Here is a 22,063-nt window from a genome sequence, read left to right on the forward strand (position 1 = left end):
AGTTCCTTGCAATGATGTGACCACCGTGTTGTTCTCTTAACCCTTGCCCATCCCGGTTGGGGGAAGCCAGTCCAGGGTGGGTGGTTCCAAGGTGTGGTGGGTGCGTCTTTATATGGTGGAGGGGTGTGTGCTGCCCTTAAAGAGGCTGCAGTGCATCCACTTCTGAAGAAGCCCACTCTGAACCCTATGGTTTGTAGCAACTACTGTCTAGTCACAAATATCCCCTTCTTGGGTAGGAGTGGCAGCAGAGCAGTTGCAGTTGCAGGAGTTCCTGCAGGACAGAAATTATCTGGATCCATTTCAAACTGGGTTTGGGAATGAATCAGTCTTGGAAATGGAAGATTCCTGTTCCTGTTTCTTCTCAGTGGCTTCTAGTATCATAGACAATGGTATCCTCCTAAACCGGCCCTGTGGACTGGGTATTTGAGGCACAAAGGGATGTGGGTGGTGTGGTGGTCTAAACCACTGAACCTCCTGGGCTTGCCGATTGGAAGGCTGGCAGTTCGAATCCGCACCACGGGGTGAGCTCCCATTGCTCTGCCCCAGCTTCTGCCAACCTAGCAGATCGAAAGCACGCCAGTGCAAGTAGATAAATAGGTACCACTGCGGCGGGAAGGTAAACAGCGTTTCTGTGCGCTCTGGCTTCCCTCACGGTTTTCTGTTGCACCAGAAGCGGTTTAGTCATGCTGGCCACATGACCCAGAAAGCTGTTTGTGGACAAATGCTGGCTCCCTTAGTCTGAGAAGTGAGATGAGCGCTGCACCCTATAGTCGCCTTTGACTGGACTTAACCATCCAGATGTTCTTTCTTTTTCTCTTTTATTGGAGGCACAGCTTTACAGCAGTTCTGCTTCAACCTACTGGGCCATGTCCAGATAATATCAATGGGAGACTGTGTTTTGGCCACATGATGGTATCTCACAGGTCTTTGAACTCGTTCTCAGTTTTGTTCAATGATAAAGCCATTTAGGGGCAGTTCTATTTCTCCATAAGAGAGTCAGGAGAGGCTGTGCATGATCTCGATCATTGCCTGGGTGCAATAGACCAATAGACTGAGTTTGAACCCTGGGATGATGGAGGCACCATGGGCCAGTGGTTTCTAGGTCTGGGAGATTTGCCGGTTGCTTGTTCTGGACAGGGCTGCACTCCCTCTGAAAGAACAGGCTAGTAGTTTGAGGTGCTCCTGGATCCATCTTTGTTGCTGAAGGCTCTGATAGCCTCACTATCTTTTACCAGCTATGACTCATACTCCAGCTATGGTCATTCTTAGATGGGGATAGTCTGGGCATCCAATAATGAAGTTATAAGAAACAAAAACAAAACAAAACAGTGCAGTTTTGAAATAAGTGGTTAAAATCCCAGTCCGTTGGGCGGGGTACAAATAATAAAATTATTATTATGCAGTTTTCAACAATGGTGTCCAATTGTATCCAAACACAGATGAAAACCTGCTCTTTCATCTCAAGAGCTGTTGTGCAAAATTTGGTTACAATATTTTACGAGGTATCCAAATGCATAATGAAAAGACGTCACAAACTATATATTGGACATTGCACAGGATGTCTGGAATTTGGTAAAGGCTGGCATTCACATCTTCCAGAGCTAGGCAGCCATGCTAGTCTGTTGCTGAAAAACCACAGAGCATCACGTGGCACCTCAAAAGCTGCTAACAAAATTATTATGAGATGGGCTTTCACGGGCCAGAGGTGAGTCAACTTTGTCAGAGGCTTGCGTCAAAAATATGAGAGCATGTCTCACAATAAAATCACTGTTCTTTAAGGTGTACATGACTCTTTTGTCATCCACATAGACTCAGGTCAAATTTATGAATATCCCCAATCTCAGTGATACACTAGCAAATGTGGAACATCTTTAGAATCGCTGACAAAACTCTCTCAAGCCACATTTTGATAAGAAGTTTTGGGGCTTGTAAAAGCCTACCTCAAAAGAAAGGCAAGATTTTAAGTCTGACACACACACCGCAAATTCTTCTCCAGCTCAGAACCAGGTCTGCAGACCCCATTTTGTTCCCCATGGAAGCACCAGGAGCATGAAGGATCCTTAGTTTAGTGGCCAAAATTAAATGAGCTAAACTAGGACCCTGCGCTGGATTACACTTGAATTCTGTCATCTTTGAGATGAACCTATTCCGAGTCAAGCCAGAACTTTTCCATCGCTAAGTGAAACAGTGAACAAACTTTGTAGCAACCCTTCAATAAAAATTAGGGGGCAGGTAAATTTGCCTCAAGCTCTGAGCTGGCCTTCTCTGCATTACAGCATAAGGCATGTTATAATAAGATGCAACATCCGTGTCATGCAGCCAAACACTCTAAACAATGTAGGAAAAATGTATTCTAGAGATATTGTGTAAACAATGCATCCCAAGCTGTTTGTGAGCCATTCACACCCATAATCCTCTCTTGTGTACCATTGACAGAGTGACCTTCACCCTCCCTGGCACATCCATCATCCCGTGAACTTTTCATGCAGTACCAACCTCATCTCATCCTTCCAAACAAACCTTTGTCCAGGTCCCAGCTTATCACTCACTGGGGGAATCTTGTGTTTGCACAAATATTTATCTGTGATGAGGGGTCGGTGGTGGGGGGAATGGAAGAAAGATCGCAAGTTCAGCACCTTTGAATGTTAGTGCTGATGGTTAGGCTTTAAAGCTTATCTGTCATCCTAACCTTCGCTGTATTTAATAAACCACTTTCATTTTTGCTTGACTACGCAATAGAAGTTGCCTTGGGAATTGGTTACATCTGAAATGAGCTTCGGTGATCTGTCTTTTGTGAAGGAATTCGACAATCTCACATATTTTCCTTATGCATATCCCCTCCCCGCCATTGTGCCCATATTGTTGTCTACAGAATGTACTGAAGACACAAACTGAGCACCTGTGTAGATAACTATATTAGTTGAAATGATAGGAATGAGCAGACTTGAGCAGGTGAGACTAGTCTTTAAGCAGTCCATGCTGGTCTTTTATGAAATCAAACCTGCCTTGCAAACCACCACCTGCCATTAATCCAATTAGAAGAACAAAAGGATGGTCCTTGTTTATGTTTCCACTACAAGGAGTGGAAAGGGGATCACACCCCCAAGGACAGTCATTGAGATGATAGGGGAACTGGCTTTGTTAAAGGGGGCAACTGGGAATTCCTCCTCAGCTCCTTATAGGTCCACTAATAGTAGAAAAGAAAAGCAAGATGTCAGCCCAAGAGACGGAAGGGGGAAAGGGCTTGCACTCAACGTGACCTTGCATCCCACAGAAGCAAAAGCCAAGTGATGAGTCTATAGCAAAGGACCTACTGCAGGGATTTTTTATAAAACAAATCCATACATATATTGGCTAAAGTTAAATTTTTAATCTAATGTGCACAAATTGCGGGTTCAAAAAGCTGAATGGTGTCTCGGTGGGGTGGAAAGCTCTTGGAAGTCACCTTCCAAAAGTGGGCAACATATCATACATGCACACACACTTGACACACGCATAATACAGAAGAAGACGGAGGAGGAGGAGGAGGAGGAGGAGGAGGAGGAATTTGGATTTGATATCCCGCTTTATCACTACCCGAAGGAGTCTCAAGCGGCTAACATTCTCCTTTCCCTTCCTCCCCCACAACAAACACTCTGTGAGGTGAGTGAGGCTGAGAGACTTCAGAAAAGTGTGACTAGCCCAAGGACTAACCCACCAGCTGCATGTGGAGGAGCGGGGAAGCGAACCCGGTTCCCCAGATTACGAGACTACCGCTCTTAACCACTACACCACACTGGCTCTCAGAGACACACAGACTCAGCTCCCCCATCAGTGGCTCCATTTCATCTTTCTCCCTTGTATTCTTCCCTCTTCTAGCTGTGTACATAATCCTTATAGGCTACTCCTTTCAAGTGCTGCCCAAAGTGAGTGCATTCTGTGCTTTTCTGTTTTCTTTGGAGGGAAAATGTAAACCATAAACATCTTCCAAGAAATTTTGCTGCAAGATAGGCAGCCCAAATGGCACCTACCTCCTCCCTGTTAGGACCAACTATTGAAAAACTCCTACAACTCCTGTCTTTATCTATCTGCTCTCACTTCATGGTGCCACCTGAAGGAGGTCACTTCACCTTGATGCACAGCAGGGCCAGCCCCAATTTTGCATTGAGAAAAGCTGAATTTTGCCATACATGTCTAAGAGCTGCATATTAAGCAATTGTGGATGCTTGTGTTTATTTCTGCAATTCATGCTGCTTCTGCCATTAAGATGGGAGGAAAAGGAGAACAAACATTATCAAGGGAATGAAGTGACTCTTCAATGAAGAAAGGTTGCAACATTTGGGACTTTTTTGTTTAGAGAGAAGGCTGTAGGAAGTGACATTACAGAAGTTTATAAAAAAAAAGTTTGTGCACAGCCTAGAAAGAGTGCATAGAGAAAAGTTGTTCTCACACTGTCACAACATTGGAACTCATGAACATACAATGAAGCTGAATGTTAATCATAATCATAATAATTTATTATTTATACCCCGCCCATCTGGCTGGGTTTCCCCAGCCACTCTGGGCGGCTCCCACCAGAAAATTAAAAACACGATAAAACATCAAACATTAAGAACTTCCCTAAAAAGGGCTGCCTTCAGATGTCTGCTAAAAGACAGATAGGTTTATTTCCTTGACATCTGTTCCACCACAGGGCCGGTGCCACTACCGAGAAGGCCCTCTGCCTGGTTCCCTGTAACCTCACTTCTGGGAGTGAGGGAACCGCCAGAAGGCCCTTTGCGCTTGACCTCAGTGTCTGGGCTGAACGGTGGGGGTGGAGATGCTCCTTCAGGTATACTGGGCTGAAGCTGTTTAGGGCTTTAAAGGTCAGCAGCAACACTTTGAATTGTGCTCGGAACGTACTGGGAGCCAACGTAGGTCTTTCAGGACCGGTGTTATATTGTCTCGGCAGCCACTCCCAGTCACCAGTCTAGTTGGAAAATTCTGGACAGATGAAAGAAAGTATTTGTTCATGAAGCATGTAGTCAAACTATGGAACTTGTTTCCCTAGGAAGTGGTGATGACCACTGTTATGTACTGAAGTTCTCACCCTGGGCCAGCAAATGATAGTTATGCAAATGAGTGGTTGAAAGTGACGTTCAGTGATTGGATGGATACTATAGATAGTTATGCAAATGAAGGACCAAAAGTGATATTCAGTGATTGGATAGTTTTAGAAAGTTGCAACAGTTACGTTGTTCTGGAGCTCTATATAAGCAGGCTGACTGAGCCTTTCAGTTCAGTTCTGTCCTGGCCTGTGAATAAACAAGAGCTGTTTGAAGAATCGCTGTGTCGTCTGATATGTTCACCCACAACTTAACATCCACCAACTTGGATGGCTTTAAAAGAGGATTAGACTAATTCATGGAGGAGAAGGCTGCCAATGGCTACTAGCCATAATGGAGGCGGCAGTGCTTACAAATGCCAGTTGCTGGAGACCATGGGAGGCAGAGTTCTCTTGTGCTCATGTTCTGCTCCCATCTGACTGGCCATTGGGAGGACAGGATGCTGGTCTGGCCTGAACCAGCAGCAGGGGCATCTTACCCATAGAGGCTAGTGGCGCGTGGCGCCAGGATGCCAAGTTCTGGAGGGCAACAGGGAAGAGGCAGAGGCCGGATGCGGCGCCTCCCAGCATCAGCATTCTAAAAAGACTTTCCAAAATAACAATATAATAATGCATAAAAAGACACTGCAGTCTACTGGAAAAGACACAGGTTCATACTGGGGTTTTGGTAGGTATGCACACACATTTTTTAAAGTCTTCTTAAATTAACACATTATGTAAGTGGCAGATATTTTTAAATGTTCCCAAAGCTGATTGCTAAAGACACTAATAAAAATGGTGCCCAGGTATATCAAATATAAATATCCCTCTAAAGGCCTCAATATTTCCAAATTTATTATTCTCTGTGCATCTAATAATAGCCAAGAATAACCTGTGCTCTAGGTAACGCATAATATTTGTTTTAATCTTAAAACAACACAGCCTGCCATTTCTAAATGATGTTTTCATTCAAATGAAACCAATTTTGGGAAGGCTGTATTTTAGATTGGATACAACTGGAATTCAGAAGTCATGACATTTACTATATTACATTTTTAGTTATTGCAAAATCTCATTCTGAAAGATTTTCCCTGAATCATTTGCCTTTAAAATGTTAATGTGTCACTTATCCAATAGTTTCCTTTAGAAAAGAGCAATAAAAATGAGAAAGATCCCAGGTGTGGGTGAAAATAGAGCATTAAAGACACCAAAGCAACAATGAAGCTAGCACATATGTGCTTGCAACACTCAAATAATAAAGTCTGCCAGTGTTGATAAACTGAATCCAATTTTGTGATTCTTTATCACAGTAGTACATAGGATGGTGTCCTTTAAGTTGAGGTATCCTTTAACTGAGGTCTAGCAATGAGGTGGAAAACCTGTTTCTGGACTTCATCACTTCAGACTGGTCCTGTCTTCAAAATAAAATGAAATAAAAATCCCTGCATAGAAAAACTAATGTCTCAGGGAGAACTCTTCAGGCTGGTCCTCTATTCAGATTGGTCCTCTATTCAAAATAAAATGAAATAAAAATCCCTGCATGTAGAAAGCTAGTATCTCAGGGACAAATCAAACTAGAACACTTCTCACTGGCATGTAGTTTTCTGTGCAGAGAACCTAGCCCATTAAGATTAATTGTAACAGTTTCTAAAATGTGCAATTTTTTAACAGCTGGGCAGAGCAATCCTAAACCCCAATCTGTGTTGATGGGGGGAGGGGGCCAGATGAAGTTGGCACAACAAAAAATTGAAATAATGTTCACAAACACACACCCCTTCTGCCCTGGCTGCCTTCAGGCCCATTCTTCCTCAGCCAGGAGTTCAGATTGCTGCCTAACTTTCGACTCAGTAATGTTATAGATGTTGCAGATGGAATCCCTGACCTGGACTTTGTTCAGAGCAGAAATGAGTTTGCTCTGCACCATCAGAATGAGTTTCAAAGCTTTACTGGAAAAAGTATTTAAATGGTTACAAATAAACTTTACTAAATACAAAATAGCACATTGCTCACAAACAGCAAGCAATGCAGTCCAGTCTTCTTTGAGTCTTCAATACAGTTCAAAAACTTTCCTCTCTCTGGTCCCAGAGAAAGTTCCCCAGCATCTGAACATCTACACTGCTGCTGGCTCCACCTCCTGACCAAGATGCTCAGTTTTCAAGTTTCATCTCATTCTGAGAGAGATCTTTCCAGTTCATGAATCATCAGTCCGCATACTCCAGCTTCTTCTTGCTGCATTTACCTAGAGACAAACCTCCCCTGCCTAATGCAAACCTCTATATAGGTTTGTTTTTTAAAAAACTCCAATGCATATAAAAATTACATTTTATGCATGTTAAACTTATATCTGTAACACTCATGACAAATCTTAACTGCTTTTTATTTGGTTAAAGTCTTGGCAGTTGTATAAAGTATGCAAAATGAAGTATTTGCATAGTCAGAAATGGAGAGCAGGAAAAGCAAAATGACCCTTTGCTGTCTGATAATGGTAAGATGACCCCCCCCCCAAGCAAAAGCTTTATGTATAAAGACTGCAGCAAGACATGCAATACCGTATTTCTTGCTCTATAAGACTCACTTTTTCCCTCAAAAAAGTAAGGGGAAATGTGTGTGCGTTTTATGGAGCGAATGCAGGCTGCGCAGCTATCCCAGAAGCCAGAACAGCAAGAGGGATTGCTGCTTTCACTGCGCAGCGATCCCTCTTGCTGTTCTGGCTTCTGAGATTCAGAATATTTTTCTTCTTGTTTTCCTCATCCAAAAACTAGGTGCGTCTTGTGGTCTGGTGCGTCGTATAGAGCGAAAAATACGGTAATTAAGACACTAAGGCAGTGGTCCCCAAACATTCCCCCACCCCACGGATCACTTGAAAATTGCTAAGGGTCACTTGATGTAGCAATTTTAGTGCACAGTGCTAGATGCTGTATGATTCTTAATTGAAATATTATCGCTTCTTTTATTTCTTGAATATTGTACAGTATTCCATACAATCATTTTGCCCAATAGATACATTTTTGCAAGCACTTTTCTTTTAAATAATAAACTTATTTATTTTATTTTCACTAATATATGCATCCTTGCACATCCTTTCCCCTAGTCTACATGTTATCTGCTTGGAGAAGTGCATCACAAAATTTGGAAAAGTGTGAATTTGTATGGATAGTGAAGGGAATTGATTTTCTCCCATATCCTTAGAGTGATCTGGTAGAGTGATCTGGCACTCTCCTGTTTTTTGCAGTCCAGTGCAGGCAACCAAAAGTTTGTTATGTCACTGGCATAATAAGATGGCTGTTAGCCTACAATTGAAGATGGCTGCTAGCCTATAATCTGCTTGGGGGCTGAAAGGGTTACAACATATTAATGTTTCAATATTTTAATGTTGTATTTTAATCTTGTTTTAAAGTTGTATTCATTCAACTTGTTTTTATTATTGCTTGTTAGCCGCCCTGAGCCCGGCCTTGGCTGGGGAGGGCGGGGTATAAATAAAAACTATTATTATTAAACATATGTACTCTGATGTGCTCAGAAAAGGGGAATTGGGGAGATGAACTCCTTTTTCTGCCCCTGAGACCATTGGTTCTGTATTTAGATTTCTTACGTCAGTCATCTCTTGAGTTTATTGTTATTTTCCTATAATACGGCACTTTTTGTTATAGTTTTATTCTCTTTTTATTTGTAAACCTAGAGAAATTAGTTTATAAGGTGCCTCATAAATAAACAGAAGTTGGGATGAAGTCCCACCAAAATTAATAATAATAATTTATTATTTGTACCCTGTCCATCTGGCTGGGTTTCACCAGCCACTCTGGGCGGCTTCCACAGAGACCAAAAATACACTAAAATGTCACACATTAAAAACTTCCCTGAACAGGAAAATATAATTAATAATTTATTAATTACCACCAAAGTTTTGACCCGGTTCATAATAAACTCATTCTGCCACCAACCCTCTCTGCCACAATCACAGCCACTATCTGCTAGCAGAAGCATGTCCTGGTTATGGCGCACTATGGGAAATGTAGTTCCCATGGGTCCTGTATCCCATCCATTATTTGCCCCTGACAGGGAAGGCACATTCTGAAGGAAGCCAAAGGCTAGCAAATTTTCTCAAGGAGGTTTTCCACAGGTCTGGAGACCTCTCGGTCAAATAAATGAGCTGTGGGAAGGACGTGCTATAGATCAGCCAGCTTCTGCTTTTACCTACACAATACTTTGTTTAGGGCAGAATCTTTTCCCGGAAGCTGTGGCAGGGTATTCAGAGAGCATAATGAAAGACAAATTCCATAACACCAAAGAGAAAAGAGTTTGCAAGGAGATCACAGTGTTGACCTCTGACCTCATTAGCATTCCCTCCACTTTCCCCTCTCGTCTCTTTTTCCTACTTCACAATTGCAAGATTGCTTATTGTATGCACTGATTTCAGCTGTGACCCAGAGAGTCACTTCTTAAAGTGGTTTTCTTCACCCCTTAAATAGTCCTTTAGAAAGATGCTTATGCATCCGAAAAGGAAAAGGTAAATGAGTAACACTTTGGGCTTGGGGGAGTACATTGAAGATGCGGCGGGGGGGGGGGGGAGAGACACCCATGGTGTTTTCAGGGCTTATATTAGGAACAAATAAAAGTAAATTAAATTTATTAGTGCCCCCCCTTCAAGCAAAGACCAAAGCACATATGTACATTTGTTTTAAGACTGAAGTACTTTTAAGGTTGGTCTAGATATAGGACAGTTTTTCAGACTGAGAACAATTGGTTTGACTTCACTTAGTGTTCTTTTTAAAGAGACACCACCCTTAAATGCAAAGTTAAGTTACCTAACATAGAATCAAGTTTCCCACCAGCTGTTTATCAATATGCCCTCAAATTTGAGGGTGGGGGATAATTTGGCATGTGAGTTTTCCTGAAAATTATAAGCTGGGACATTTTCAAGCCAAAACCCTCCAATTGATGGGGGTGGCATTCTTCCCTGGCTCAGATAATAATCCAAGTTCTTCCCTGGCTCAGATACTAATCCAAGTTGGAGAACAAGTCTAAGACCTTGCCTCATTGCAGGGCTCTTCATATTTGGAAGGGATGGGGCCCCAGATGTTTTTTTTTTAAATCATATCCAAGCTCAGATCCAGCTTCAGTGGCCGCCTCCTCCTCCTTCTGGCATGGTAAGAAGGAGGGGGAAGCAGCTCCCAGCATGCCACAAATGGGAAGCCACTGCAGAAAAGGCCCCGTCTTGTGTTACCACCTTCTGGTCCTCTCTCAGAGAGAGCACATGAAGAAGGGCCTCAGAAGATGATCTCAGGGTCTGGGTAGGTACATATGGAAAGAGGTGGTCCTTGAGGTATTGCAGTCCTGATGCATTTAAGGCTTTCTAGGTCAATCAATCAATCAATGAATCATTTTATTCGACCGTCAGTCAGTAAAAAATACATTTGTCAGTACACAGTTAAAAACTCCAGGAAGATTTTAGAACTTAGCCAACACTAAAATGGGCTAAACAGATAGCCCCATATCAATACAGTCAATTATAGTCTTGCGACGCTTAAAAGCTAAAAAAAGAAATTTGGGTCTATAAAATTTTGTCTAAGCTCTGCATAAGGGCAAGTCAAAAGAATGTGTTCACTGGACTCAACCACACCCATGGCACAATGACAGGTTCTCTGGGCGTATGGTACTCCCCCACAATATCGCAGAGTCAAAGACATTTAATCTAGCCGCTGTAAGAAGTCTACGGTATTCCACATAGTGAATTTCTGCAAGGTAGGGGGCTGGTATGGTCCGATAAATCTAGTCCCCTAGGAACATCCCTGGTTTTACCTGGGCTACGTCCTCTTGTCTGGCAATGTCACTCAGTCTCCGGGAGATCACAGCTCTAGCTTGATTGTACGTCATAGACTCAAGGTAAAGGTGAGACAATCCACAGGATTGAACCTCGTTAGTGACCTCCCTTTCCCACGATGATTGGAAATCGTCCCTCAACATCAAGGGGGGCAATACCCACTGGTTTAAAACAAAGCTTGAGCCATAGCCAGAGCTTCGTCTTCAAGGCCACATACCGTAGAGCTTGCCAGCCGACCTCTAATCTCATAACCGCACCCGCTACCGAGGGGGGAATCCTAAGGATGGCTCTAAGGAATCGCGTTTGGATAGAAAAATCCCTACGGGAGCCTAAAGAAATGCCCACCAAAAGAAGGGGGAGGACTTTCATTTGAAAGAGTCTCAAGGCTATCTTCACTGATTGAGCCTGATTCTTAGCATATAGGGATCTAATCTGGATGGCTGCTTTAGATGCGTTGGTTGTTATATAGTCTCTATGAGCCGGAAAAGACCTATTTGACCGTATTACTTGTCCCAGATATTTAAAGCAGTTAACTTGCTCTAAGGGGATCCCGTTCATCGACCATCGATGGAGTCTCGGTCGGGCAGAGAAGACCATTATCTTGGTCTTGGCATAGTTGGGTTGGAGCTCATGCTGATCACAGTATTCATGTAGAGCTTGCAACATTCTCCTCAGTCCAATAGGGGATCTGGCAAGAAGTGCGGCGGCGTCCGCATACAGAAGAACATTCAGAGATCGGCCTGCTAATTTGGTGGGGGGGGGGTGGAAAGCATCATTGGCCATGTGGGTCACCAGTGAGTTAATGTAAAAATTAAACAATGCTGGGGCCAATAGACAACCCTGTCTTACCCCTCTAGTGGTGGTAACAGGGTTGGAGACTAGGCCTTTATTGTCTAGCCTGATTCTCAGAAAGGTGTTTGTATGGAGGCTGATAATCAGATGAAGGAGACGACGATCGATCTTTGTAGCAGCCAGTTTTGTCCATAGCTGCTTTCTAGAGATTCGATCAAATGCCTGCTTAAGGTCAATGAAAGCCACATGAAGAACCTTTGGGGCTTTACCGGCATACTTTTCCGCCAGATGATTCAAGGTTAATATTTGGCCTATGGTAGATCTTCCAGGGTGAAAACCCGCCTGTTCATCGGCAATGATATTGTCGTCCTCCATCCATTTCAATAGTTTGTTTAGCAGCTACGCTTAGTAAATCTTCCCAATGACATTTAGCAGGCTGATTGGCCTAAAGTTGCTCGGCTCTGTACGTGGGCCTTTCTTATGTATTAATACAATCAACCCAGAGCTCCAGCTTGAGGGAAATTTTGCTGTTTTGTTTATGTGCGTGTAAAGTGCTGCTAAAAGTGGGATCCACCAATCTTTATTTGCTTTGATGGCATCAATGGATATAAGGTCATCACCGGCTGCCTTGCCTGCTTTAAATCGATCTATGAGAGTTTCAACTTCAGCGCATGTAACTGGGTCCCAATCGGGCAGTGCTTCCAGCTCCACCGTATCTCCGCAGGCATCATGAACTGCATACAGATCGGCGAAGTATCTTTCCCAAGTGTCCGCTGAGATGTGGGGTTCTATTCTTGCAAGCGGCCTACCCAAGTATCTGGAAATTAACTGCCAAAAAGAAGCTGGATTTCTATTCTCTGCAGCTATCAAAAGGTTGTTCCAATTGTTTCTTTCTGCTTCGAGCTTCTTTTCCTTTAGTAGGGCTTTATAACTTCTCCTGAGGGTGATAAGACGGTTATTTGGCATGGGGTCATTTGATGCTCTGTATGCCAACCATTCTTTATACAGATGATTCTTGAAGTTTTTGCATTCCTCATCGAACCATTTTTTGTGGAAAAACTGTTTACCATGCTTGGCGGGGGGCCGAGCTAGTGTTGGTTTTAGAAGTTCTACTAAATGGTCATACATTGGTAGAGGCTCATCCGCCTGCATAAGGGAAGCCCTTTTTATTTGGAGCTGATCAGACCAGAGAAGTTCGTTCAACTGCTGGGCCGAATTGGAGGTCCATTTAAGGGCTGTAGGTCTTATCTCCAGATGATCATTTGATAGGTGCACAAAGGAGTGCCTATCAAGTTCGTCAGCCAGAGTCAGGGAAATTTCTAGAGGGAAGTGATCGCTCTCCAATCTTGAAGCCACCTTAAAGCTAGATATTTTGGGGGTAAGGTCAGGAGATATCCATACAAAATCAATAGTGGATGCGCGTGAACCTGACCAATAGGTGAATTCGGCAGGGTAGTCCGAGCTGACTGCCTCATTTAGCAGGAGGAAATTGAGGGCCAGCAAGGTTTGCCTGCATTTGAAACCTGCGTAAGTGGCTATGTTACTTTCTAGGTCAAAACCAGCACTTGGGCCCGGAAATGAATTGGTAGCTAGTGCAGTTGGATCAGGATTGGTGCAATATGCTCAAACTGTCTTGCCCCAGTGAGCAACCTGGCCATTGAATTCTGCACATCATTATATTTGTTTCTCCTTGGCACACGAAATACTGGTAGTGGGAATCCATCACAAAATCGTTAACCGGGTTTATCAGTTCTGTGCTCATAGTTTGTTTGGCATAAGCTGCTACAAAATGTAACACAACACAGTAAAATGTGTGAAATGAAAACCAGGGTTTTGTCACTTTTCCACTATACATATATCAACACATACTAGTTCAATTATCCAAATTAAAATAAATATTTTGCTACTTTCCACCAGCATAAACTGATGAAAATAGACCTTTCCAATTAAGTTTCCAAACAAATCTACTCCAAAAATAGCTTGAAAATGTTATTGTAAACCAGACGTTGAAAAGTAAATTTCAGAAATTAATCACACATATATGAAGAATATTTATTTTATAGGCAATATATTGCTTTTAAACGACTATCCTCAGTGTGTTATCTTGTTGACAGAGCAAAAAGCTGCTTAGGAAGAAAATGTCAGGACATTTATCAAGTTCAAGCATGCTTTGTCTGGTTTGCAAAGGACTGCAAATCAAGTCAAATATCACAAAATACCCAGGGATCACTGTTGTTTATGGCAAATCTTACTTAGACAGCATCCAGTGTGAACATCTCCAACAATCAAAGTGGTATTCCTATGGTGACCCAAGACCACTGGATTAGAAATAATGGTGAAGCTCTTAAGCAATTAACCTGAAAGGAAATAATGATCTCCAACATATTAGTTCAACGCCAAATGCAATTTGCTCCAGAAAGAAGACAACAACTGAGAGGCTGACCTTAACTTCTTTGCTTTTGCTTGGAGAAGATCAACAGAGGAAATGACGGGCTGTAGCTCTCCCGAGAACCCCCATTCCACTGATGTGGGGCTCTGGATGAAGCACCGGTGTTGTCTCTCACTACTGGGGCTTGTTAGGCTGCAAAAACTTGAAATATAAAGAAAGGTGCACGGCGTGTATCATCCCCTGGCATTTTTAAACAGATGAACAAAAAAGGATCACTGTTTACCGCTTGACTCCTGACACTATGCAGAGTCAAAAAGAATATGTCTCCCACAATGTCTCCCGCAGGAGACCTATCCAGTGGTTTCGTCCATTGTCCATGATCAGAGATGGTCTTTACATTAGGCAAGTTGGATCCTCCTAACAGAGGGTCCATGTTGTGCTCGGCCCTGGAACTCTTCCCTAACCGGCTTGTGGGTGGGGCTTGCCGGTGGTGCCACAGATATGGCAATGGCCTTTAGCCAATCGGCAGCGTGGCAAGGTTGGGGGTATTTATTTGGCAGCATGATGTAGGGACCTCCTTTTGCTTCACGCTGCCGAACAGAGCTGGGGATCTTCTTCATCTTCATCATTCGAGGCCGTAGCTATACCTCTCCGTAGCTGATTAAGCTTACAAATTTCTTTGCCTTATTTATTTACTTATTTTACCCTTCGTTTACCCTTCTTTTGACACGGGTGGCACTGTGGGTTAAACCACAGAGCCTGGGACTTGCTGATCAGAAGGTCGGCGGTTCGAATCCCTGCGACGGGGTGAGCTCCTGTTGCTCAGTCCCTGCTCCTGCCAACCTAGCAGTTCGAAAGCACGCCAAAGTGCAAGTAGATAAATAGGTACCGTTCTGGCAGGAAGGTAATAACCACTCCCCGCTTAAAATGGGGGGCGCCCTTTGCGTGGACGCGTGCAGCCCCTAGATCTGGAGCGGCTCCAACAGCATAGGCTTGGCTTTGCCTTCCCTCAGGTGGGATACCTAGAGGTCTCCGCCTACCTCAGTCAGTTGTCCAATCCCACCTGGGGGAAGCGTTGCCAAGGAGACCAGGCCAGGTAGGAGAGGGATTACCTGCCCACACAATAGAGGGAGGATCTTACCTAGGAATCCTCACTTGGCTCCAGAGCTTCTCCCACCCTACCCAACCCTCAGTTAATGTCTTATTTTGCAGGTTAACTTTTGTTCACAGGTTTTGCAGGTTAACTTTTCTTCACAGGTATGCGGGCGCTGCTACGTTAAGAACGCTGTTCAAGGGCCGGAAAGGAATTTCCCAGCATTGGCAGGTTTCACCTTTCCCGTAGCAAAACATCACAACTTTGGCGGTATCAGGCCTTGGGCGGAATCCTTTTGTCCATCTTCCTCTTGTGGCGGCGATACCAGGGTTCCCCGTTAAAGGGGTTTTCTGAAGGGAGGCTTTGGCCGTACACCGAAAGGTCGTCATTGCTCTCTCCTGCGGCGGCGGCGTTACGGGGGCGGCCATCTCTGCTTGAACATATGTTCTCCAGAGCCGGCCCATCCCCCCCCCACACTGGATAACCCTGATGCTCCCTAGGTCCCCGGCCGGGGACTGGGGAGGGAGAACGCCCAATGCCTGAGCCAAGGTCTACCCACATTTGAAATTTAATAAAGTTGTGGCCAATTTCATCCCATAGCACATTGTCTTGAGTCATTATTCCACATGACGGGGGGACCGTGCAGGATCTGGGGACTCCGCCTGTCCACGCAAATGGCATTTCCATGCACTGCTCTGGTTCACCAGAAGTGGCTTAGTCATGCTGGCCACATGACCCGGAAGCTGTACGCTGGCTCCCTTGGCCAGTAAAGCGAGATGAGCGCTGCAACCCCAGAGTCAGCCATAACTTGACCTAATGGTCAGGGGTCCCTTTACCTTTACCTTTTATTCACTTCTTTTATGCTTCTTTTATCTAGTCTTTCCTTCTGGTGCCTGATCCTCCCTCCCCAATCGCCCCACAGGCTCCACTGCGTGCATGCTTTTGATGTTTCTGCTTCCTTCCTTTTACTTCATCAGTTTGCTCCTTATTTCCATGTTCTAAAACTCGACAACCCCACCCTACTCGATCGCCTTCCTCCATTCACTCTTAGCTTTGGCAACTTTAGCCTAATGCAGTAAATGCAGGTTGAATAGCAAACTGGCCAGAATTGGCCACATGCTGAAGCAGCTGCAAATGCCCATATTTTCTTCTCTGCAGTAGTTTCAAAACTACTTGAAAATGTAATGGAAGACAGTGATCCGGCTGCTTTACCCCAGGCCTTGAGGTTTTGTTTTTCTTGAGCTTTTTCTTTCTTTCAACATATCTTTTTAAAGTTAGGATAGCCAGGAGACAAACTACTTTTCACCTCTGGCATTGGTGGGATGAATTATATACCGCATACACTCTCAGAATAAAGGAAAGTCGGTAACGGTGCAATTCTATACATGTCTACTCAGAAGTAAGCCCCAGGAAATCGAGAAGGTGGCCTTTGTCAAATGGTTCTCTTCCAGCCTCCTTGCCACTCCTTGAAATATGGCGTTAATATCAGTCATGGGTCTTACAGGATTCTAGTAGGATCTACAGGCTAATGTGTATGAAGTGTTGCAAACACCTCAAAGCACGCATTTCCTTAATGACATTATTGCAATTTATATAGAAAAAAATCCTTAAATATTTATACTTTTTTTTTTACAGCTTATCTGGTTCTATATGCTCATTTTGAATCTCCAAATAACACATAATCTTCCTCTGCTCTTTTAAACCCAGCGTTTCTTTCCCCATTCTCCTGAATTGCTGGAACTGTTCAAAATCTTTCTATAGTTCATGGTGCATGTGTGTTTTAAGTCAATTTGATTATTTCGATATCCCATATCTTTCATAGTAATTCTGCTTCTGTGAGACTTTGATTACTTTTCTATGTACTTGTGAAAGCTATTGTTGCAATAGTGGGGATGTGTAGGACTAGGGTTTGTTTTTCAACTGACACACAATTCTGAGCAAAGTTTAGCAAGCACACCACTGGGTCTAATTCTATTTTGTTTACTTGAAACAACTCTTCCTTTATTCCTACCACTTTCTTGTGCCCCCAACACATGTAGTAGAAGCCTCTCTTCACTCTGAAATGAAATGCTAACTTGCACAGGGATTCAACACATGGGAATTGTTTGATAAGTAAGCAACATCTTATCTGGAATATCCTTTTTTCAGCCCAAGGTGGGATCATATTTCAGCCAGCTGCCCCCTCCAACGCTGATGCAATCTTCTCTGACATTGTTCGGGCTCCAAGTAGTAGATGCAGGACAGTACTCAGACTCTTAGTTCAGTTATTGCCAAAGGTTTTGTTCCAAAATTCATTACAGTGCCCAAACATAAATCAAACTACATGTTTACACTGTTCAGAAATTCATGGCAGAGCACTAAAATACAGTGGTGCCCCGCAAGATGAATGCCTCGCAAGATAGAAAACTCGCTAAACGAAAGAGTTTTCCGTTTTGGAGGTGCTTCGCAAAACGAATTTCCTATGGGCTTGCTTCGCAAGACGACAATGTCTTGCGAGTTCCTGCTGGTTCCCCCCCCTTTTTCTAAGCCGCTAAGCCGCTTATCAGCTGATCTGATCAGCAGATAAGCCGCTAAAAGCCTCTAAAAGCTGCTAATAGCCGCTAATAGCGCTAATCCGCTAATCTGTCAATGGGCTTGCTTCGCAAGATGAAAAAACGGCTAGACGAAGAGAATCACAGAACGGATTCTTTTCGTCTTGCGAGGCACCACTGTACATGATTAGGGGTAAGCTAAGATGTTGTCCCAACAGTTGACATGCCCCCTGAGCTCACCGTTTGAAGAGCGGGGTTGGCACAGTCAATCACATGGTTGTTGTCCTGAGCCATGGGACTGGGTAATAATAATAATTTATTATACTTTTCAAATATGCAGTAACAGCGGCAAGAATATTATTGGCCCAGAAATGGAAACAGGAACAATTACCAACATTGGAGGAGTGGAGAATGAAGCTGATGGACTATGCAGAACTTGATAAACTGATAGGGAAGATTAGATATCAATGAGATCAAAAGTTCATCGAGGACTGGGGAAAGTTTGTTGATTATTTGGAATGTATAAGTGATGAGATAATAACGCTAGTGGCATTTCAAGAAGCTCTGTAAAAGTTTGAACAGTATTGTAAAAAAGAAAAACAAATGTGGAAGGGTATGCTAAAAGGCAATAGCAAATTTAGGAAATATGTAATTAAAAAAGTTAAATTTGGATGATTGTCAGAGAGGCTGAAGGAAGTCCAAAAAAGAGAAAATCTGTGAAAGTTGTAATGTGGCGTTATATGTACTTTTTCTTGATGGAAAATTAATAAAAATATTATATATATAAAAAATAATTTATTATATATACACCACTCATCTGGCTGGGCTTCCCCAGCCACTCTGGGCGGTTCCCCACAGAAAATTAAAAGCACAATAAAACACCAGACATCAAAAATTTCCCTAAACAGGGCTACCTTGAGATGTCTTCTAAATATCAGATAGTTGTTTATTTCCTTGACATCTGATGGGAAGGCATTCCACAGGGCAGGTGCCACTACCGAGAAAGCCCTCTGCTTGGTTCCCCATATCCTCACTTCTTGCAGTGAGGGAACTGCCAGCTGGCCCTCAGCACTGGACCTCAGTGTCTGGGCAGAATGATGGGGGTGGAGATGCTCCTTCAGGCATACTGGGCCGAGTGGGCAGTCATGGCTTCATCCTTGGTGATGGAGACAAAGATGAGACTGCCAGCTCAAAATCCAACCAGGCTTCAGGTGCCTCCCTGGTGGCGGCAGAGTCAAGTTAGGTAGTTCTGCAGGCGCTTCAGGAGTAGCCAATGGTATTGAGGCAGGACACCCTCCAGACAGCCAACTTGACCCCTCTGTAGCTTCCAGATCTTTACCTCCCGGACTGATGGCCCCTTCCCTAGGATCCAACACCACACTCTATCAAGTCGCCCTCCCTCTCTGACTAGCCTTGCCAAGAAGGTGCCTTGTGGGTCATGAGAGAGATTGCACAAGGGTTGTTTGAGTCCGAGGATGCCAACCTGGTTTGTCTGGTGGAAATACTTTGTATCTGTGTGCCCTTCTGTTCTTGCTTCAGAGTCCTCACCACCATCCCCTGAAGATGAAGAATCTGACTCAAGGGTCCAAGAGGGTGATAAATTGAGATTACAGAGTTATGAGAAATTGAAGCTTAAAGTACGAGATTGGCTCCATTATTATCAAATAATGGAGGTTTACAAACATTACAGGAAAATTGGCTTTCAGGTGGAGAAAACAAAATTAGAAACAGAATTGTTAGAACCCAATACTAAGAATTTGTCAAGAATGTACAACTTGTTGCTGAAATGGAATACGCAAGATGAAACAGTTAAATCAGCTATGATTAAGTGGGCACAAGACATTGGTCATAACATCATGTTTGCTGACTGGGAACAGTTGTGGACCACCGGTATAAAATTTACGGCATGTAATGCCTTAAGAGAGAATATTATGAAAATGATTTACAGGTGGTACATGACCCCAGTTAAGCTTGCAAAGATCTACCATTTGCCCGATAATAAATGTTGGAAATGTAAAGAAACCGAAGGTACTTTCTTTCACCTTTGGTGGACGTGCCCGAAGATTAAGGCCTTCTGGGAAATGATATATAATGAAATGAAAAAGGTACTTAAATGTACTTTTCCTAAGAAACCAGAGGCCTTCCTCTTGGGCATTGTCGGCCAATTGGTGTCAAAGAGGGACAGAACATTTTTTATGTATGCTACAACAGCAGCAAGAATACTCATAGCAAAGTATTGGAAGACACAAGATCTACCCACTTTGGAAGAGTGGCAGTTGAAGGTGATTGACTACATGGGACTGGCTGAAATGACTGACAGAATCTGAGACCAGGGGAAAGAGACGGTGGAAGAAGATTGGAAGAAATTCAAAATTTATCTTAAGAAACATTGCAAAATTAATGAATGTTAAAATGTTGTGGTTATATAAAGTAAGGGTTACAGCTGTTAAAGATTAAGTATGAAAAGGGAAAAATCAGACAAAATTAAGGGTAAGGATTTGCTGAAATAATTTTGGGAATTGGAACGCAGAAAGGGGAGGTATGGGGAAGTCGATGAAGGAAGTTTATGGGAAAAAAGGAGTTGAAATTATACGTGTTTGTTTGTTACTGTATGTATATTTTTTGTATTGTGTGTATTGTATGTGTTTTTAAAACTTGTGAAAATTTAATAAATATTATAAAAAATAAAAAAAAATCTGACTTCAGGGTCATGACTTGGGTTGGGGCACAAATTGAATCCAGTTTACATTTAAAGGCCAACTTACCTAATTCACACTTTCAGAAACAATGCATGTCCTTCAAAATTCATATTTCTCTGAATTTTGCAATTCACTTCTCCAGCCGAGTAATCCATAGAAAAAGTGCCACTGCTGGGGTAAAGTGTACATTGAAATACATTATTATTATTTATTCATTTACAGCCTGCCTTTTTGTCCCTGACCGGGGCTCAACTGCTGAACAATTACTGAATATATCATGCAAAAATGCATTTCATTAAGGAAAATATGTGATGATCAGGCAAAATTGCATATAAAAATGTGCATATTAGGGTAAATCCATGCTAAAAGGGCTCTAAAAAGAGAAGCAAAATGAGCTGGGAATGCGGATGAGTGAACTTGGAATTGGGAAAACAAATGAGAAACTGAGAGAACTGTAGCTGAATAAATTTAACAGGTGACACTGTTCCAGGTGTGGAACTAAAATGGAGAGCTTTAACTTCTATATTTCAGACACAGGAATAGGGTCAGGTGAAAGTTGGTGATCCCAGCTGAAAATAGGGTTGCCAGCTGACCAGAAGAAATAACACCTAGTTTGCTCTTATGTCTTTCATGAATGCAGCCAAAATCTGTACACGAAACCCCTTGTAACATGGAGATAAACATTGTTATCAGCTGCTAATGTGAAATTTTAAAGGTGCAGTAATACTGGCTGTCTAAAAATTTGTCAACCCCTACACACCAGGGCAATAGGTCTTATGATCATACCACAGACCTGACAAATTATCTGCAGAGGAAGTACAGTAACTGTATCACCAAATTAAATTTCTCAGCTGAAGCAATCTTTTTTATGGTTTTTATTAAAGCCAGCAACTGTTTTTTAATTGTGCTCAGACCACCCCTCAGTCCAAACTCCGTGAAATGCTGCGTGTTTTGATTTCGATGTGTAATAATTGTCAAGTTTTCAAAATATTTTTTATCTTTGGATACGAAAAGGTCATGCCTTAAAAGTTTGAGAATGTTTTGATAGAAATCAATACAGTGAAGGTCAAGCTCTCCAAAAAAACATATTTTGGATGTTTTATTTATTGGCCTTACAGAATTACAAATGACTCACATGGGATAAAAACGAAAACTGTAATCCGATGTCATGTCCTGTCTAGAATAGCAGCAGCCCAGAATTGTTGAGTTGAAAAGAGAGATTTAAATACATAATGAAAGCTGTAATATCCGTCAAACTAGTTGACCAATTTGCTTCTTCTACGCTATGTTTAGGACTAGGTGAATTTTATCACAGACCTGCAAGTAACTCAAAGGTTTCAAGCATAAGGCTAGGGCTCTCCCTTCAGCCACAGAAGGAAACAGAATATTGCCCTGTATAATTAGAATGCTATTTGAAACTTCAGGATTGGCTACATCTGGTATAAATGCCTGGATCATGCCTGGTCAACAGAACAGTACCTTTGCAACCTTAGCAGCATGCTGGATCACAGACACAAAGTCTGAAAGTGGGTGCAGCTGTAGTCTGGTCTTGACAGCAGTACACCCTTATAGCATATAGGCACATGATCGCATGCATCTGAATAAACCTTCTCCTGTGTGTGAGCAAATAAGACATACTATAACACCCACTCACCCCCCAAAAGCAAAACAGCAAT

This window comes from Podarcis vaucheri, assembly GCF_965113315.1.
Source record: "Podarcis vaucheri genome assembly, chromosome: 8".
NCBI classification, from domain to species: Eukaryota; Metazoa; Chordata; class Lepidosauria; order Squamata; family Lacertidae; genus Podarcis; species Podarcis vaucheri.